Below are 17,491 nucleotides of genomic sequence, written 5' to 3' on the forward strand. Positions count from 1 at the left end.
TTTTAATGCGCTGTTGGATTCTGTTTGCTAGTATTTTGTTGAGGATTTTTGCATCTATGTTCATCAGTGATATTGGCCTGTTGTTTTCTTTTTTTTTGTGACATCTTTGTCTGGTTTTGGTATCAGGGTGATGGTGGCCTCGTAGAATGAGTTTGGGAGTGTTCCTCCCTCTGCTGTATTTTGGAAGAGTTTGAGAAGGATAGGTGTTAGCTCTTCTCTAAATGTTTTATAGAATTTGCCTCTGAGAAGCCATCTGGTCTTGGGCATTTGTTTGTTGGAAGATTATTAATCACAGTCTCAATTTCAGTACTTGTGATTGGTCTGTTTATATTTTCTATTTCTTCCTGGTTCAGTCTGGGAAGGTTGTGCTTTTCTAAGAATTTGTCCATTTCTTCCAGGTTGTCCATTTTAGTGGTATATAGTTTTTTGTAGTAATTGGTCATGATGGTTTGTATTTCTAAAGTGTCAGTTGTTACTTCTTTTTCATTTCTAATTCTATTGATTTAGTCTTCTCCCTTTTTTCTTGATGAGTCTGGCTAACAGTTTATTAGTTTTGTTTACCTTCTCAAAGAACCAGCTTTTAGTTGTATTGATCTTTGCTATCATTTCCTTGTTTTCCTTTTCATTTATTTCTGATCTAACCTTTATGATTTCTTCTGCTAACTTTGGGGGGTTTTTGTTCTTCTTTAATTGCTTTAGATGTAACGTTAGGTTGTTTATTTGAGATTTTTCTTGTTTATTGAGGTAGGATTGTATTGCTATAAACTTCCCTCTTAGAACTGCTTTTGCTGCCTCCCATAGGTTTTGGGTCGTCACGTTTTCATTGTCATTTGTTTCTAGGTGTTTTTTGATTTCCACTTTGATTTCTTCAGTGATCTCTTCATTATTTGGTACTGTATTGTTTAGCCGCCATGCGTTTGTATTTTTTACAGAATTTTTCCTGTAATTCATATCTAGTCTCATAGCATTGTGGTCAGAAGAGATATTTGGTATGATTTCAGTTTTCTTAAATTTACCAAGGTTTGATTTGTGAGCCAAGATATGATCTGTCCTGGAGAATGTTCCATGAGCACTTGAGAAGAAAGTGTATTCTGTTGTTTTTGGGTGGAATGTTCTATAAATATCAATTAAGTCTAGTTTAATGTGTCATTTAAAGCTTGTGTTTCTTTATTTTCATTTTGGATGATCTGTCCATTGGTGAAAGTGTGGTATTAAAGACCTACTATTATTGTGTTACTGTTGATTTCCCCTTTTATGGCTGTTAGCATTTCCCTTATGTACTGAGGTGCTCCTATGTTGAGTGCATAAATATTTACAGTTGTTATATCTTCTTCTTGGATTGATCCCTTGATCATTATGTAGTGTCCTTCTTTCTCTCCTGTAATAGTCTTTATTTTAAAGTCTATTTTGTCTGATATGAGAATTGCTACTCCAGCTTTCTTTTGATTTCCATTTGCATGGAATATCTTGTTCTGTCCCTTCACTTTCAGTCTGTATGTGTCCCTAGGTCTGAAGTGGGTCTCTTGTAGACAGCATATATACAGGTCTAGTTTTTGTATCCATTCAGCCAGTCTGTGTCTTTTGGTTGGAGCATTTAATCCGTTTACATTTAAGGTAATTATTGGTATGTATGTTCCTATTACCATTTTCTTAATTGTTTGGGGTTTGTTATTGTAGGTCTTTTCCTTCTCTTGTGTTTCCTGCCTAGAGAAGTTCCTTTAGCATTTGTTGTAAAGCTGGATTGGTGGTGCTGAATTCTCTTAGCTTTTGCTTGTCTGTAAAGGTTTTAATTTCTCCATCAAATCTGAATGAGATCCTTGCTGGGTAGAGTAATCTTGGTTGTAGGTTTTTCCCTTTCATCACTTTCAATATGTCCTGCTGCTCCCTTCTGGCTTGCAGAGTTTCTGCTGAAAGATCAGCTGTTAACGTTATGGGGATTCCCTTGTGTGTTAATTGTTGCTCTTCCTTTGCTGCTTTTAATGTTTTTTTTCTTTGTATTTAATTTTGGTAGTCTGATTACTATGTGTCTTGGCATGTTTCTCCTTGGATTTATCCTGTATGGGCCTCTCTGCACTTCCTGGACTTGATTGACTATTTCCTTTCCCATATTAGGGAAGTTTTCAACTATAATCTCTTCAAATATTTTCTCAGTCCCTTTCTTTTTCTCTTCTTCTTCTGGGATCCCTGTAATTCGAATGTTGGTGCATTTAATGTTGTCCCAGAGGTCTCTGAGACTGTCCTCAATTCTTTTCATTCTTCTTTGCTTATTCTGCTCTGTGGTAGTTATTTCCACCGCTTTATCTTCTAGGTCACTTATCCGTTCTTGTGCCTCAGTTATTCTGCTATTGATTCCTTCTAGAGAATTTTTAATTTCATTTATTGTGTTGTTCCTCATTGTTTGTTTAGTTCTTCTAGGTACTTGTTAAACGTTTCTTGTATTGTCTCCGTTCTATTTCCAAGATATTGGATCATCTTTACTATGATTACTCTGAATTCTTTTTCAGGTAGACTGCCTATTTCCTCTTCACTTGTTAGGTCTGGTGGCTTTTTACCTTGCTCCTTCATCTGCTGTGTATTTCTGTCTTTTCATTTTGCTTAACTTACTGTGTTTGGGGTCTCCATTTCACAGGCTGCAGGTTTGTAGTTCCCATTGTTTTTGGTGTCTGTCCCCAGTGGCTAAAGTTGGTTCAGTGGGTTGTGTAGGCTTCCTGGTGGAGGGGGCTGGTGCCTGTGTTCTGGTGGGTGAGGTTGGATCTTGGCTTTCTGGTGGGCAGGACCACGTCTGGTGGTGTGTTTTGGAGTGTCTGTGACCTTATTATGATTTTAGGCAGCCTCTCTGCTAATGGGTGGGGTTGTGTTCCTGTCTTGCTAGTTGTTTGTCATAGGGTTTCCAGCATTGGAGGTTGCTGGTCGTTGAGTGGAGGTGGGTCTTAACATTGAGACAGAGATCTCTGGGGGAGCTCTTGCCGACTGATATTACATTGGGCCAGGAGGTCTCTGGTGGACCAATGTCCTGAACTTGTCTCTCCCACCTCAGAGCCTCAGGCTTGACACCCAGACAGAGCACCAAGACACTGTCAGCCACACGGCTCAGAAGAAAGGGGAGAAGAAGAAAGAAGGAAAAATAAATAAATAAAATAGTTATTAAAATAAAAAAATATATTATTAAAATAAAAAGATAAAAAAGTAATTTAAAAAAATGAGCAACCAAACCAATTAAAAAATCCAACAATGATAACAAGTGCTAAAAACTATACTAAAAAGAGAAACGGACAGACCAATCCCTAGGACAAATGGTGAAAGAAACCTATACAGACAAAGTCACACAGAGTAGCATACACATACACACTCACAGAGAAAAAGGAAAAAAAATACATATTTATAAAAACAGAGCAACCAAGTCAACAAACAAATCTACCAGTGGTAATAAGCTCTAAATACTAAACTAAGATAAACATAAAACCAGAAACAAATTAGACACAGAAAGCAAACCCCAAGTCTGCATTTGCTCCTGATTCCACCACCCCAATTTTGGGATGATTTGTTGTTTATTCACATATTCCACAGATGCAAGGTACCTCAAGTTGCTTGTGGAGATTTAATCCACTGCTCCTGAGGCTCCACGGAGAAATTTCCCTTTCTCTTCTTTGTTCGTACAGCTCATGGGGTTCAGCTTTGGATTTGGTACTGCCTCTGCATGTACGTCGCCCTCTGGCTTCTTTTGGGAGGTCTGAGATCTTCTGCCAGTTTTCAGTAGGTGTTCTGTAGGAGGTGCTCCACATGTAGATGTATTTTTGTTGTATTTGCGGGGAGGAAGGTGATCTCCATGACTTACTCTGCCATCTTGAAGGTCCTCTCTGCAAATATTTTTATCTCTTAAATTTTCTGAAGGTTTTAATTATGGTTATCCATGATGCTTTGTGTTTCTAAAACATAAGACAAGAATTGTAGAGGTATGTAGACTATTTGAGAGAACAATATTTATTTTTGTATTTACTTACACTGAAGTGTAGTTGACTTAAAATATTTCAGGTATACAACATATAGTGATTGGATACTTTTATAATTACATACCATACAAAGTTATTATAATATTATTGACTGTGTTTCTTGTGCTGTTCTTTACATCCCTGAGGTTTGTCTATTTCATAATTGGTAATGTGGACCTCTTAATCTCCTTCATTCATCTTGCCATACCCTCCCATCCAGCTCCCTTCTGGAAACCATTAGCTTTCTGTGTCTGCGTGTTTGTTTCTTTCATTATATTTGCTAGACCAGTGGAACTACTGCTCAGTTTTAGCAGCTCACCTGGGTTTGTGTGAAAAATCATGCCTTAAACGCAAATAAATTCTATAGTGTATTCTGCTGTGAAATCAACTACTGTGAAGCATAAAAAAATACCAAATACCACTCTGTATATGTGTGTATGTGCTTTTTAAATACCTCCTCGTGAATCTATCCAGTTTAGTAAGTTATTTCTTTAGTGGAAACTTCTCAAGTTTCTCTTCCCTTTTCCTAAAGTTTCATCTGGGCATATCCATTGCTATTTGTATCAGTAAGCTACTTAGACTCACTGGTCTGAGTGTACATAGCTGAGTTAATATAGCTCATGATTTGGACATGACTCTGGGATGTGTTAGGGATGACTCTAGAGTGTGGGAATTGGCATTCAAGAAAACATAAGTGTAGGAGTACTATAGAAATCCACCCCAGATCTCAGCTTAGTCCTTTATTATAGCACTTCAGCATATTAGCAAGTACCAACAAAACATTTTAGAGAAAGGCTCAATTATAAGAAAAGGTGAGCTGTACAATAGGGAAATTATAACTGTGATCCTCCCAATATCTTAAGTCCCACCGGAATATCATTCCAGAGCTCTTAGAATCACTACAGGAGGAATTGGAATCTTCCTGTCCCAAGGCTCATGACGACTGCTGTCACTCTGACATATTATTCTCCTTTGCTTAGAAGTGTTGCAGGAAGAGGTCCCCCTTCCAGAGCCCGAGAGTGGGCTCTTGTCTAACAATAGGAAATGAATTGCCCAAGGAGCCACACGTGGTGACAAAGCAGGAGACTTTATTGGGAAGGGGCACCCGGATGGAGAGCAGCTGGGTAAGGGAACCCAGGAGAACTGCTCTGCCACGTGGCTTGCAGTCTTGGGTTTTACGGCGATGGGTTAGTTTCTGGGTTGTCTCTGGCCAATCATTCTGACTCATGGTCCTTCCCAGTGGTGCATGCATCGTGCAGCAAAGATGGATTCCAGCGAGGAGGATTCTGGGAGGTTGGTAGGACATATGGACTGGCGTCTCCTTTTCACCTTTCCCAAGCTTTTCTGGTTGGTGGTGGCTTGTTACTTCCATGTTCCTTACCAGGACCTCCTGTCATAAAATAACTCATGCAAATGGTTACTGTAGTGCCTGGCCAGGGTGGGTGGTGTCAGTCAGTGCTTCCCCCTAACAGAAGTGTTCCCTGTGCCTTTCTGTGCTTTTCATCTATCCACTGCCTTTTTGAGTCACTTTAGGACGGTTGTGGTCTTTCAGAATATAATGCCTGTCTTCCTCTAAGCCTTACTGTGAAGCCCATAGTCATTGCCTCCAGAAATTGAAAAAAAGGAAATTTCTCACACTTTCACCTGCAACTTCTCTGTCTTTCTAAGGTTTAAAGCCTGGTAGTAATCCATCCTTTACCCCAAACCAGATAAAGTCACTGGTTGCACAGAAGATCATATGGGTTTCTTTGGTGGTGTATTTTTCTCACCTCTGCCAGGAGTTGTTCATCACACTAAACAAGGGCTACTAGGTGGAAACAGTTGAATTCTTACAGTAATAAGGAATTTTGGATTACTAGAAGATTAGCATCCTCATATTTAGAATTCACTCTGGTGTAATAATGAAGCAAAATTTAGGGATTGGGAGGCAAAAGTTTGAGAAACCCGAGTTGACTCATATTAGAGATTTTTTGAGCCCTCTCTTCCTCTAAAGCTATAAAGTTAGATCTGACAGGGGCTGTTGTAGTAAGTAGCTATTGCTTCAAGACTTAAAATCATTATTATTTTTTTATTTTTTTTACACTTCCAAGTGTTGCTGGCCTGGCCAAACCTCACTGTGGGAGGATATAGCTAAAGGGCATGGATACAGGGAAGCATGGAAAATTGGGGCCATTAATAGACTTAGTCTACAAAGTTGTACTAGTAAAGGAAGCATTGAGAAATAGACAGCAAAGCATGGCTCTTATAATAGGACCTGGTCTAGAGGGGACATCTCAGGACAGGAATTTAGGTCAGCTCTACTCAAACTTTTCAGTGTCTGAAGCTGACAAAGATGAAATTATCTGTAGGTTTTATAAAAGTGCACTCAGAAGTTTTTAAAAATTGCTTTTAAAAGTAGGCTTATTTTATAATGTGTGAATCAATGAATATATCTCTGTACACTTACCCAAATTATTTTATTTCACGGTATTTTCTTTTGTGACAAAGGAAAACCTAAGAAATAGGTTATTCTTGAAACTGAATTATATCCTCAGGTACAAGATTTAAAAATGAAGAAAGATGATACAGCCTTTTTCATCTGCCCTTAAACTTCCAAACTCTCTGTGGCATAATGGGAGCATGGCAGAAGGCCCACCTGGCTGACAAACACTGTCACAAGCCAGCCTTGCAGTGGAGTCCTCAGTGCTATTTTGTTCAGGACAGGAAACAACAAAACCTGTTCAAAGGCTGTCTCACAAAAGGTAAACAATGCCAGCTTAAAAAAAAACAAACAAAAGTCAAAGTGAATCAGCAAAAATGTTCAGTATTGGGCTTCCCTGGTGGCGCAGTGGTTGAGAGTCCACCTGCCGATGCAGGGGACATGGGTTCGTGCACCGGTCCGGGAGGATCCCACATGCCGCGGAGTGGCTGGGCCCGTGAGCCATGGCCGCTGAGCCTTCGTGTCCGGAGCCTGTGCTCCGCAACGGGAGAGGCCACAGCAGTGAGAGTCCTGCATAACGCAAAAAAAAAAAAAAAAAAAAAAAGTTCTGTATTAAAGTGAAATATAAAGTACAAATACTGAGGTCTTTTCAACATAATGAAGTCCATGGAAAGAGATTAATACAAATGGTTAGATATCATTGATATCTTATGATAAAATTTTAAAAGGGAGATATGTATTTTCCTTAAATGTAACTTACGTGTATCAAATCAGCACAGACAGTATTTAGTTTTTCTTTGGTTACTTGCTTACACATTAGTTTATAACTTTAATCAGCAGTACCTAGTTTATTATACTTTGTTGTCATTTAGCATTAAAACTTTTTAATGACTTGCTATAATTATATTAAGGATTGGCTAAAACATGTAATTGCTAACTGCAATAAAATGAAAATTTATGAGAAGAAAAGGATAGAGTGAAGAAATTAAATGTGGGTAAAAGCAGAAAGTTTAAAATAATGGTTAACGATAAAATTCCTGAGATATAAGATGTGAGAGAGTGACTTTTTAGAATGATAGAAAGTCAAAAAAATAATATTAATTTAAAATGGAAAATGGAGCCAGATAGCACAGACTTTGTGGGCCTGGAGTTTTGGAAAATAAATCATACTTTGAAGAATATTAAGATGCATGTTCTCTGAAGTCTTTGAAGCTTAACAGACTGGGATTGTGTGTAGTTTTAGTCAATACTGTAATATTTCTGCCTGAAAATCTCTTCAGTCATCGGGTGCCACGGGACCAGGAAAGCGGAGCTGGCATCTGTGTGTTCAGCCCGCTTCTTTATCTCTTGTTGACTGGCCTCACTTCTGGACGAACAGGCGAGAAGGAAAAAGTAAGAATGGCCCTCAGACTGTCTGCAAAGAAGAGGGAAGATTTTAAGAGGGAGGGGAGAGAAAATGAAAGAAAAATAGTGGTGACTAGAAATGGGTGAAAGCCAAAGGGTACAGACTTCCAGGTGGAAGGTGGTTAAGTTCTGGGGACATCATGTGCAGCGTGGTGACCTTGGTTAATACCACGCATTGTATATGTGAAAGTTGCTGAGAATAGATAATAGTTCTCACCACACACACGATTATAACTATGTGAGGTGGTGGATACGTTGACTAATGTTACTGTGGCAGTTTGCAGCGCACACATATATACAGTCATTACACTGACACTTACGCAACGTTCTATGCCAATTCTATCTCAGGCTAGAAAAGGAAGTAGTGGTGGTGGCGGAAGACGTGGTTATCACCGCCATCGGAGTCTATTTTCCTCCCCAGTCTGGAGGACGGAGAGACCTAGGGAAAGACTTAAGGACCTTGAGTCTTACTTTCTTCTCTGCCCCTCGCAAGCTGTGAAAGATTCACCAACTAAAGACTTCTTTTTTCTTACCGATTCCGTATTTCACTTGAGTTTAACTCCCAGCTTCGAGTAGCTGGGGTTTTCTGGTTTTGTGTTTTGTTTCGCCAGGCTTCTAGGAGTGTTGATCGGCGCATATGCAGCTTAGCATTTGTCTAGAGACTGTCCCGAGGGGGCCCCTACGCAGAGTTCCTGAGGGCCTTCCTGACATGGCTCACACCCCTGGAGGGCTCTGACCCGCAAGTCCCATCAGTCTCAGCAGCCCCCAGTTCTGACGCCTCCAGCGTCTGCTCAGTGAGACCTGCATTCTTCTTGGGGTCGCTTGTTTGAAATGCAACCTGGAAAGTACCCGCGGGCAAAAAGCCTGAGCAGGGGTAGGGCTCCTGTGGTTGTTTGTCTTCCCTCAGGAAGTCCTGTGCGGCCTGTTTGCCAGAATTTCTAATCGTTTATTTCCTGTAGTGTGTCCAGTTTTAGAGCTGGTTTTGGGAGGAGTGCTTTTGTCCTGTACCAGTTCATCAGTGATGTGGCCGGAAGGAGAAAGCTGCATTTTCAATTCATATTATTTTGTGTAAGTGTTTTTACTTTACTGCACTCCAAAAGGACGAAAACATGAGAGAGATTATCTTCTTTATTTTTTCTGTACATGGAAAGAAAATAACTACCTTGTTTAATACCTTTTATTCCTTGCAAGTGGATTAATTATCCCTCCTGAACGCTAAGGCGATGTGATGTTCATTTTTTAAGTATTTGTAATTCCATCATACAACTTATGTGGCAACCACTTTTCTCACTATAGTCAAAGTTAACATGAAATACTAATTCAATTAGTGAAATAGCCATATCTGCCTTCACAGTTTGCTTTAAATTTTCCAAAGGACCCATTAAAGAAGCATTATTTCCATCAGGTACCTAATTATTTGCCTTCATATTCTAAGCAATTTACCTTTCATCTTTAATACTGACTTCCTTGAATGTTTTCTGCTGTTGAATTTGTTCCAGTTTAAGGGAACTCCTGTTAGGTCATGCCGTTCCTCTGGATTTTCATTTTTTGGGTTTCTTGTGCTTTTTCTCCGTTGCTCCCTTACAATTAATATCGATCACTTTTCACCTCTAGGATATTTATATCTCAGAAGTACCTCTTCTTGAGCATCTTTCTAATTTGCCCAAGTATTTTTCTTTATGCCCTTCCTGATGTTCAGGGGCATCTGGCTAAGAACCAGTTTTTATAGACTTAAAATTGATTTTACTTAGTATAATTAATATTTTTCATTTTAAAATTACCACTACTGATTTGCTTAGAATTATAATTTTAGTAAGCATACCTTTTTGCTCTAAGGTATACAATACACATTATCTTTCCCTTTGATACTGAAACAGAGAGTACTGTCTACCAATCCTAGGTGGTAAGTTTATAAAATCCCAGTATTTAATTTTAATGTTCAATGTTGACTTGATTACAACAACCACGAGGCCTCCGAGACAGCTCACTGCATTTCTTAGTGATGCGGTGAAGTATCAGAATGGCTGCTGCTGTTTTCCTCACTTTAATGTCCTGCTTCCTCGACTTTCCTCTTGTTCCTTAATGCTGTTTCTCCCTCCCTCTGCAACCCTTCTTTCCATCTTCCATCCTTAATTTTTCTCTCTTCATCTCATTTAAGCCTTATAAAGGAAATGCTCCGCTTTTTAAAAATTTTTATTGAAGTATAGTTGCTTTACAGCATTGTGTTAGTTTCTGCTATACAGCAAAGTGACTCAGTTTTTTATATATATATATATATATATATCCGCTCTCTTTTAGATTCCCTTCTCATTTAGGTCACCACAGAGCACTGAGTAGAGTTCCCTGTGTTATACAGTGGGTTCTCATTAGTTACCTATTTTATACATAGTAGTGTATATGTGTCAGTTCCAATCTTCCAATTCATCCCACCCCTGCTTCCCCCCTTGATATCTGTAAGTTTGTTCTCTACATCTGTCTCTTTCTGCCTTGCAAGTAAGTTCATCTGCACCATTTTTCTAGGTTCCACATGTAAGCGATATATATACGATATTTGTTTTTCTCTTTCTGACTTACTTCACTCTGTATGACAGTCTCTGGGTCTATGCATGTCTCTGCAAATGGCCACTGTTTTGTTTCTTTTTATGGCTGAGTAATACTCCATTGTATATATGTACCGCATCTTTATCCATTCATCTGTTGATGGAAATTTAGGTTGCATCCATGTCCTGGCTATTGTAAATAGTGCTGCAATGGACATGGGGGTGCATGTAGCTTTTTGAACTATGGTTTTCTCAGGGTGTATGCCCAGGAGTGGGATTGCTGCATCATATGGTAGCTCTATTTTTAGTTTTTTAAGGAACCTCTGTACGGTTCTGCACAGTGGCTGTACCAGTTTACATTCCCACCAACAATGTAGGAGGGTTCCCTTTTCTCCACACCCTCTCCAGCAAGCATAGGATATGCTCCACTTTTTAAGTAGTGTAAAAATAGAGATCTAAGTGTGTTGCTGAAGTGTGTTTCTTAATTATACACTGAACAATTAAGAAAATAGAAAATCAAACCCAGTTCTGATTCCTGGTTCCGTGGCCTTAACCACCATGATGTATTACCTACAAACCGAAGCTAACATGTAATGATTTTTTAAATGGAATAAAATCTGTCCAGGATAATACTACTTCTTCTCAGATTAGTAAATCTGTTTCCAATTGTGAAATTCGTCCTACCTGTTAAGCAATATAGTTAAAAATGTTGAAGCTATACAAAATAAACTTTAGGAAGGTAGAAAATCTTACTTTATAATAGAATTACGGTAAAACCCAGGCACTGGTTCAACTTTAGATTTTTCCTTCATCCCAACATTTGAATAAGGAAAAAATCTAGTTATCTAATCAGTGGGATCTATGCTGAGATCACTAATGGTTCTCTATATGTCAAGGGAAGCCATTTCAAATACATGATAAAGCAAGAAAACTTGTTTCATCCAAACATCCATTCATCCATCCACGCATGTGTGCCTGTTCACTCCCTGATGTATTTGGTTAATAAATATTGACTAATTATTTGCCAAATGTCTTGTTAGGCAGTGACAATGTAACAGTGAACCTAATTTTCCCTGCCTGCTCTTAATGAACTTTGAATTATAGTAAACTCTACAGAAAGAGAGGGGTTCTTCATCTATACAGAAGGGATAAGTTCATATCTCAATATCATTTTATTAAATTATTAATAATTAATATTCTGTTTTAACTGGAAAATAAAATACGTATTTCCTCAGAATACTCTGGATTAGGAAATCTAGTTATGGCAATAATTTTCATTCATCACTGTCTCCAGTAAGGATAGCGAGAACGCTTTTTTAAAGTCTGTATACTCTTTTTTTTTTTTTTTTTTTTTCTAAAGTCTGTATACTCTTGATCTTTAAGGTTGGCTACCCTTCTGGATGTGAGTAAGTAGTATTTATGAATGCATAGGAGCCCTCTTCTAGCTCTCTGAGTTGGTGGAGTGGGATTTAGCATAAAATAAGTGGGTGTAGATTCTCTAAGGAATCTCGTACTCAGAAGTACTGTGAGGCCCTTGATAAGAGGTTTCAACACAAACAAAATTTCCTAAGAAATCTAAGGACAGAAAAGATCCTCCAACACATTTATTATGACATTGTGCTTCTCCATTCTACTTATGAACTTTATTAAAGAAAATAAATGTAACCCTTTACTGAAAATTAGAACAAAGTAGACTTATGTCCCTAAAAGGTTTAAACAAAATGACTTGTAAAGAGACTAATTATCTTTCTACCATAAAGTAGTGTGTCCTGACCTTTCAGAGAACCCTGGTGGGTTTATCAGAAAGCACATGTTTTTTAATGAAGAACATGGTGGTGAGAGCTGAGTGATAGTAACATGACAGATTTGCAAAATGGGAGAGAAGGGAGCCACAGGTGGCAGGGATTCCTACTTTAAGAGAGGCTCACAAAAATATAAATGAGTAAAGAAAAAAAATAAAACAGTCCTGTCAATAGTCAGCAAATCCTTTCTCTAAAGGGGCTGGTAGCAGTGGTTTAGGCTTTGGGGTGTATGGTCTCTGTTGCAAGTACTAAAGTCTGCCATCTCCACGTGAAAGCAGCCATAGACAAGATGTGAATCAGAATGTCTGTGTTACAAGGGAACGTCACTTATCTGGACTGCAGGCTGGCATTTCAGGTTTCATGGTCTGGGTTTGCTGACCTCGATACTAGGTCATGTGAGCATGTTAAATACAGTCTAAATGATGGAAAAATGGTTTGGAGATGCTGGCCTAACAGTTTTATAGTTTACATAATTGATATAAGAAAACCATACAGAAATTTAGCAGCTTCCCAGACGAAGTGCATAATAAGTTAAAATTAGAATAAATAATACAGCAGACTGTTTTAATATTCCTTTAGAGGTATGTTTTGTTGCTGACTTGTTAATAAGTCTATAAACAGTCTTTGTACATTATTATTATTATTATTATTATTATTATTTTGCGGTACGTGGGCCTCTCACTGCTGTGGCCTCTCCCGTTGCGGAGCACAGGCTCCGGCCGCGCAGGCTCAGTGGCCATGGCTCACGGGCCCAGCCGCTCTGCGGCACGTGGGATCTTCCCGGACCGGGGCACGAACCCGTGTCCCCTGAATCGGCAGGCGGACTCTCAACCACTGCGCCACCAGGGAAGCCCAGTCTTTGTACATTATTAACGCAGCCTTTTTCTTTCATTCAAAAAAACAGAAGATGTGGCACATATATACAATGGAATATTACTCAGCCATAGAAAGAAACGAAATTGAGTTATTTGTAGTGAGGTGGATGGACCTAGAGTCTCTCATACAGAGTGAAGTAAGTCAAAAAGAGAAAAACAAATATCGTATGCTAACACATATATATGGAATCTAAACAAAAAAAACCCAAAAGGTTTTGAAGAACCTAGGGGCGGGACAGGAATAAAGAGGCAGACGTAGAGAATGTACTTGAGGTCACGGGGAGGGGGAAGGGTAAGCTGGGACAAAGAGAGTGGCATGGACATACATACACTACCAAACGTAAAATAAATAGCTAGTGGGAAGCAGCTGCATAGCACAGGGAGATCAGCTCGGTGCTTTGTGACCACCTACAGGGGTGGGATAGGGAGGGTGGGAGGGAGATGCAAGAGGGAGGAGATGTGGGGATGTATATATATGAATAGCTGATTCACTTTGTTATACAGCAGAAACTGACACACCACTGTAAAGCAATTATACTCCAATAAAGATGTTAAAAAAAAAAAACCCAGCTACTGTGGGCTTTCTGTTTTTTAATAATAAACTGCAATTACCATATGGTCTTAATCAGTAAAGATTCAATATTTATATTGCAGAGGTTTTCCGCTGTAGGAGAGGGTTTAGGTGATTTTTATAATTATGATAATTTCAAATAAAAAATTATTCCAAGAGAAAGCTATAAAATTAATAATGGGGGGCTTCCCTGGTGGCGCAGTAGTTGAGAGTCCGCCTGCCGATGCAGGGGACACGGGTTCGTGTCCCAGTCCGGGAAGATCCCACGTGCCGCGGAACAGCTGGGCCCGTGAGCCATGGCCGCTGAGCCTGCGCGTCCGGACCCTGTGCTCCGCAACGGGAGAGGCCACAACAGTGAGAGGCGGCTTGCGTACTGCAAAAAAAAAAAAATTAATAATGGTTACTTTTTAGACAAGCTGTAGTTGTTTATCTCAGCTTTAGAATACAGAAGTCCTCAAATCACTGAGTGTATTAAGTTTCTTGTCAGAAATTTATTTGCTTTTTAGAAGTGAGCTTCCTTCTAATAACACTGTATACGTAGAGGTTTCATTTTTAGAGATTAATTGAAAAAGAGCCAGTTTGACATTTTAATGTGTGCTGCCTCTATTGATTATCTAGAGCTTCAGTCAGATAAGTCATGTCACTAACTTTCCATTCCTATTACCATTTTTCACCTTCAGATCTTTATTTTATAATCTGTCTCCTATTTTCTTGTACCTTCTTTAATTCCTTAATCCCATCTGCTGATAATTCTTACAGAACTACGTAAATGAAGCCGAAAACCTTGGCCTGACGATGTCTAGTACGTATGCTGACTCCCCTGTTCTCTTAAAGCTCTTCTAACTTCTCGACCACTTGAAGAGCTTTCCCCTGGAATTTTCTTCCTTCACTGCCTGCCCTTTGAAATCCTGTGCATTCACTCAGGTCTAGGTCACATACCATCTTCTGCAAGAATCCTTTCCCTAAGGACTGGGAAGTATTCATATTCTATTTCTCTTTGAGAAACTAAGACTGATCCTGCAGGCTGACATACCAGTTAGGAAGAGTTTGCTGCAGAGGCCAAGGCTCTGTCCTGTGATACTGTTGTAGGACCTCAGTCCCTGGTCATCTCAGAGGAGGGACTGGTATCTCCTAGTTATGAAACCGCAAAGCCCCCATGACCCACCCAGTGGGTCCCTCTGTGGAGTGGAATATCAGGCTAAGGGTTCCTTAGTTGCCCTGATAAGTTCTGTTTCTAAAGGCTTGCGGTGTTTGGTCTGGTCCTGTGCTTTTGTGCCTACTTCTTTGTATTGCCAAAGATAGGTTTACAGACAGTAGATAACCAGGGTAAGTCAGGTTTGCATATTAATTACGATGAAAGCACAGCAGGGAGTTGGGTCTGGCCCATCTCCCTTGGAGTTATACCTTTTGGCAGTGGTTGATGTACATTAATAATCAGAATCCCCTGGGGATGGAGACAAGCAAGAGAAAACAAATGGTGGTGAAGAAGCGCTCTGGTTGGAGCCCACACGGCAGTCCGGAAACCTCGTGTGTTTTACCCTCCACAGCCTTTTTGCCAGTGGGAGTTCTAGGCAAGGCCAAACAAAACAGCTGCTTCGTTAGTGGCCCCTCTCTGAGGGAGGTCAGCAAGTTCCAGGACTCTGAGACTTGTCGCCATCACTCCACTGGCTTCGGGAAAGGTATGGGAAAATGGACCAGAGGCAAACTTGTCAAATTACATGTATTTATTGTAGAATTATTCAGCTACAAAGGTTATCTAATATCAAATACAAAACAAAAAGTATCCAATATGTAATGATCCAGCGTACCTAAAGCACACCTTCCCAGTAATACCAAATAAACTTGGGGCTAAGGGTGGAAGGCCACAGTTCATAACCAGTAGGGGGGCACTGTAATGACTCATTACTTACTTTGTAGAGATGGGCCCCTCTCTTGCTCTCCTTTTCTTGTCTTCCCACAGCTCTCCCCCCAGAGCTTCCTGCCTATCCCTGGATTGGGCCAGGTATGAGAGCTGTCCTGATTTAAGTGCAGAGCTTTAAGATTCAACCTGCAAATGTCTAGAGAAGGAAGGGGTATATGCACCCCTGTGGCAGGAGCAAGGTCCACTGAGTTATGGAAGCTCAGGGTTTTACAATCAGTGAACCTTAATTTACGATGACCACGTGCTTTCTGTTAACGTAGATATGTAGATAATTGTACATCGTTAATATATGCAAAGTAGGCAGTGCTATAGTATCGATTCCCTATGTGATTAATCGCATCTGGCTCTGATGCTGGCTGTAGTTTTACTTAGATGGAGATTGGGCAACTGGAATATGCTGATCCTGATAAGGAACAATGTATTTCCCTAGCATCAGGTAACTCTTACTGGTCATGATTAAGTGTTAAGGCCAGAACAAAGACCCAGGGTTCTATTTAATACATACTTGCTACAAGACTTCAAGAACTTTAATCCACATAGAAAATGGAGCCTACCCAGCACTAGCTTTAAGCTTTATCTCTGGTTATCTCTGAGCTCCTCCCCTGCTTTTCAGCATCCCAGGCTAGCTAGCGATGACTACAAATTTTTGTGGCTTTACTTCTGCTAACATGGAAGCCCCTTGGGATTTGGGACCACATTTTAATCAATTTTGTGTACTTTAAAGAACACAGTTGAAGTATCTTACATCACTGATATCTCTTTATTACATGCATACCTGAATACATAAATTTTAAAATAAGCACTTTTCTTTAAAAATACATTGCAAAACACAGAAAAATTCCCAATTGAAAAAGTTTCAGTTGTGATGTTAGTTGAAGCAGACACCTCTGTCCACTAGGAGAGCCTAAAATGGATTTTTTCAGGGACTCAGAAACACATCTGAGTGCTGAAGTTTGCAGCTGTGTCTCACTCGTATCATTATTAGTGGTGGTATTGTTGTTCCATTTTATTTTCTGTTATATTTTCAAAATTTACTTTGAAAATTCAAGATTATCTAGGTAGATGAAAAATAGAAATCGATTTTTTAAAGGATCAATGAGAGAATAAGTGTTAAGATAATTTTTGAATTGCTCTTAATATCTGTTTAAGTGAGCTACTAAGGAAAACATTCAGACATCTAGAGTTTGAAACCCGTTAAAATTAGCTTGGTAATCAGAGGCAGAGAGCCCATTCTCTGTGTATGAGGGTTGCCAGTAGTTAAGATGGTCGGAAAGGTATTCTAAGGTGAGTGAAGTAAATTATGTAAGGGCTAAAAAGGACGAAAAGTAAAGAAGAAGGTTAAAAAGACAGTGACAGTTAACTTGCATCTGCCAGAGGTGAATTACATAAGGAAAAAAAAGAAGTCAGAGGTTTGACTTTGTATAAATGAAGAGCTTGCAAGCAACTTGAAAGTACAGGGACAGTAAGAAACCCATCTCCACCTCCTGCTAACTCTAGTTAGGTATCTTTAGACATATATCCCTGTTGAGGACATAGTATCATATTCCCATCCAAACAAGGTTTTAAGTTTGGTTGTTCAAAACAGGAATATGGTTCTTTAGGAAAACATTGCCGTCAGGCACAATGTCCATTTGGCAAATACTAAGTGGTCTAATAATTTCAATAAGGACAGACTCTGTGCCTGTTACAATACGTAGAGATTCTTATTTTCTTAGAAGTAGAACTTTCCTCGCCTCCCCAAGGACCTGTTTCACGTGAGTGCTTACTCAGAGCACATGCTTGAAGAATAGCAGATGGTCTGGGACAGTGTTTACGTAACTACTTTATTTTCTCTGAGTGGTGTGTACTAAATAAAGGCAGCCGCCAACTAGTCCAAGGTAATAGAAATGATTTTTAGAGTCTGTGTAAAGGAAGAGAGAATAAAGCACTAATGCCACAGCCAGGGAGAGGAAATACAGGGACTAAAAAGG

Source organism: Monodon monoceros, unplaced genomic scaffold (genome assembly GCF_005190385.1).
Source record: "Monodon monoceros isolate NGI ecotype Baffin Bay Population unplaced genomic scaffold, NGI_Narwhal_1 Super_Scaffold_17, whole genome shotgun sequence".
NCBI lineage: Eukaryota > Metazoa > Chordata > Mammalia > Artiodactyla > Monodontidae > Monodon > Monodon monoceros.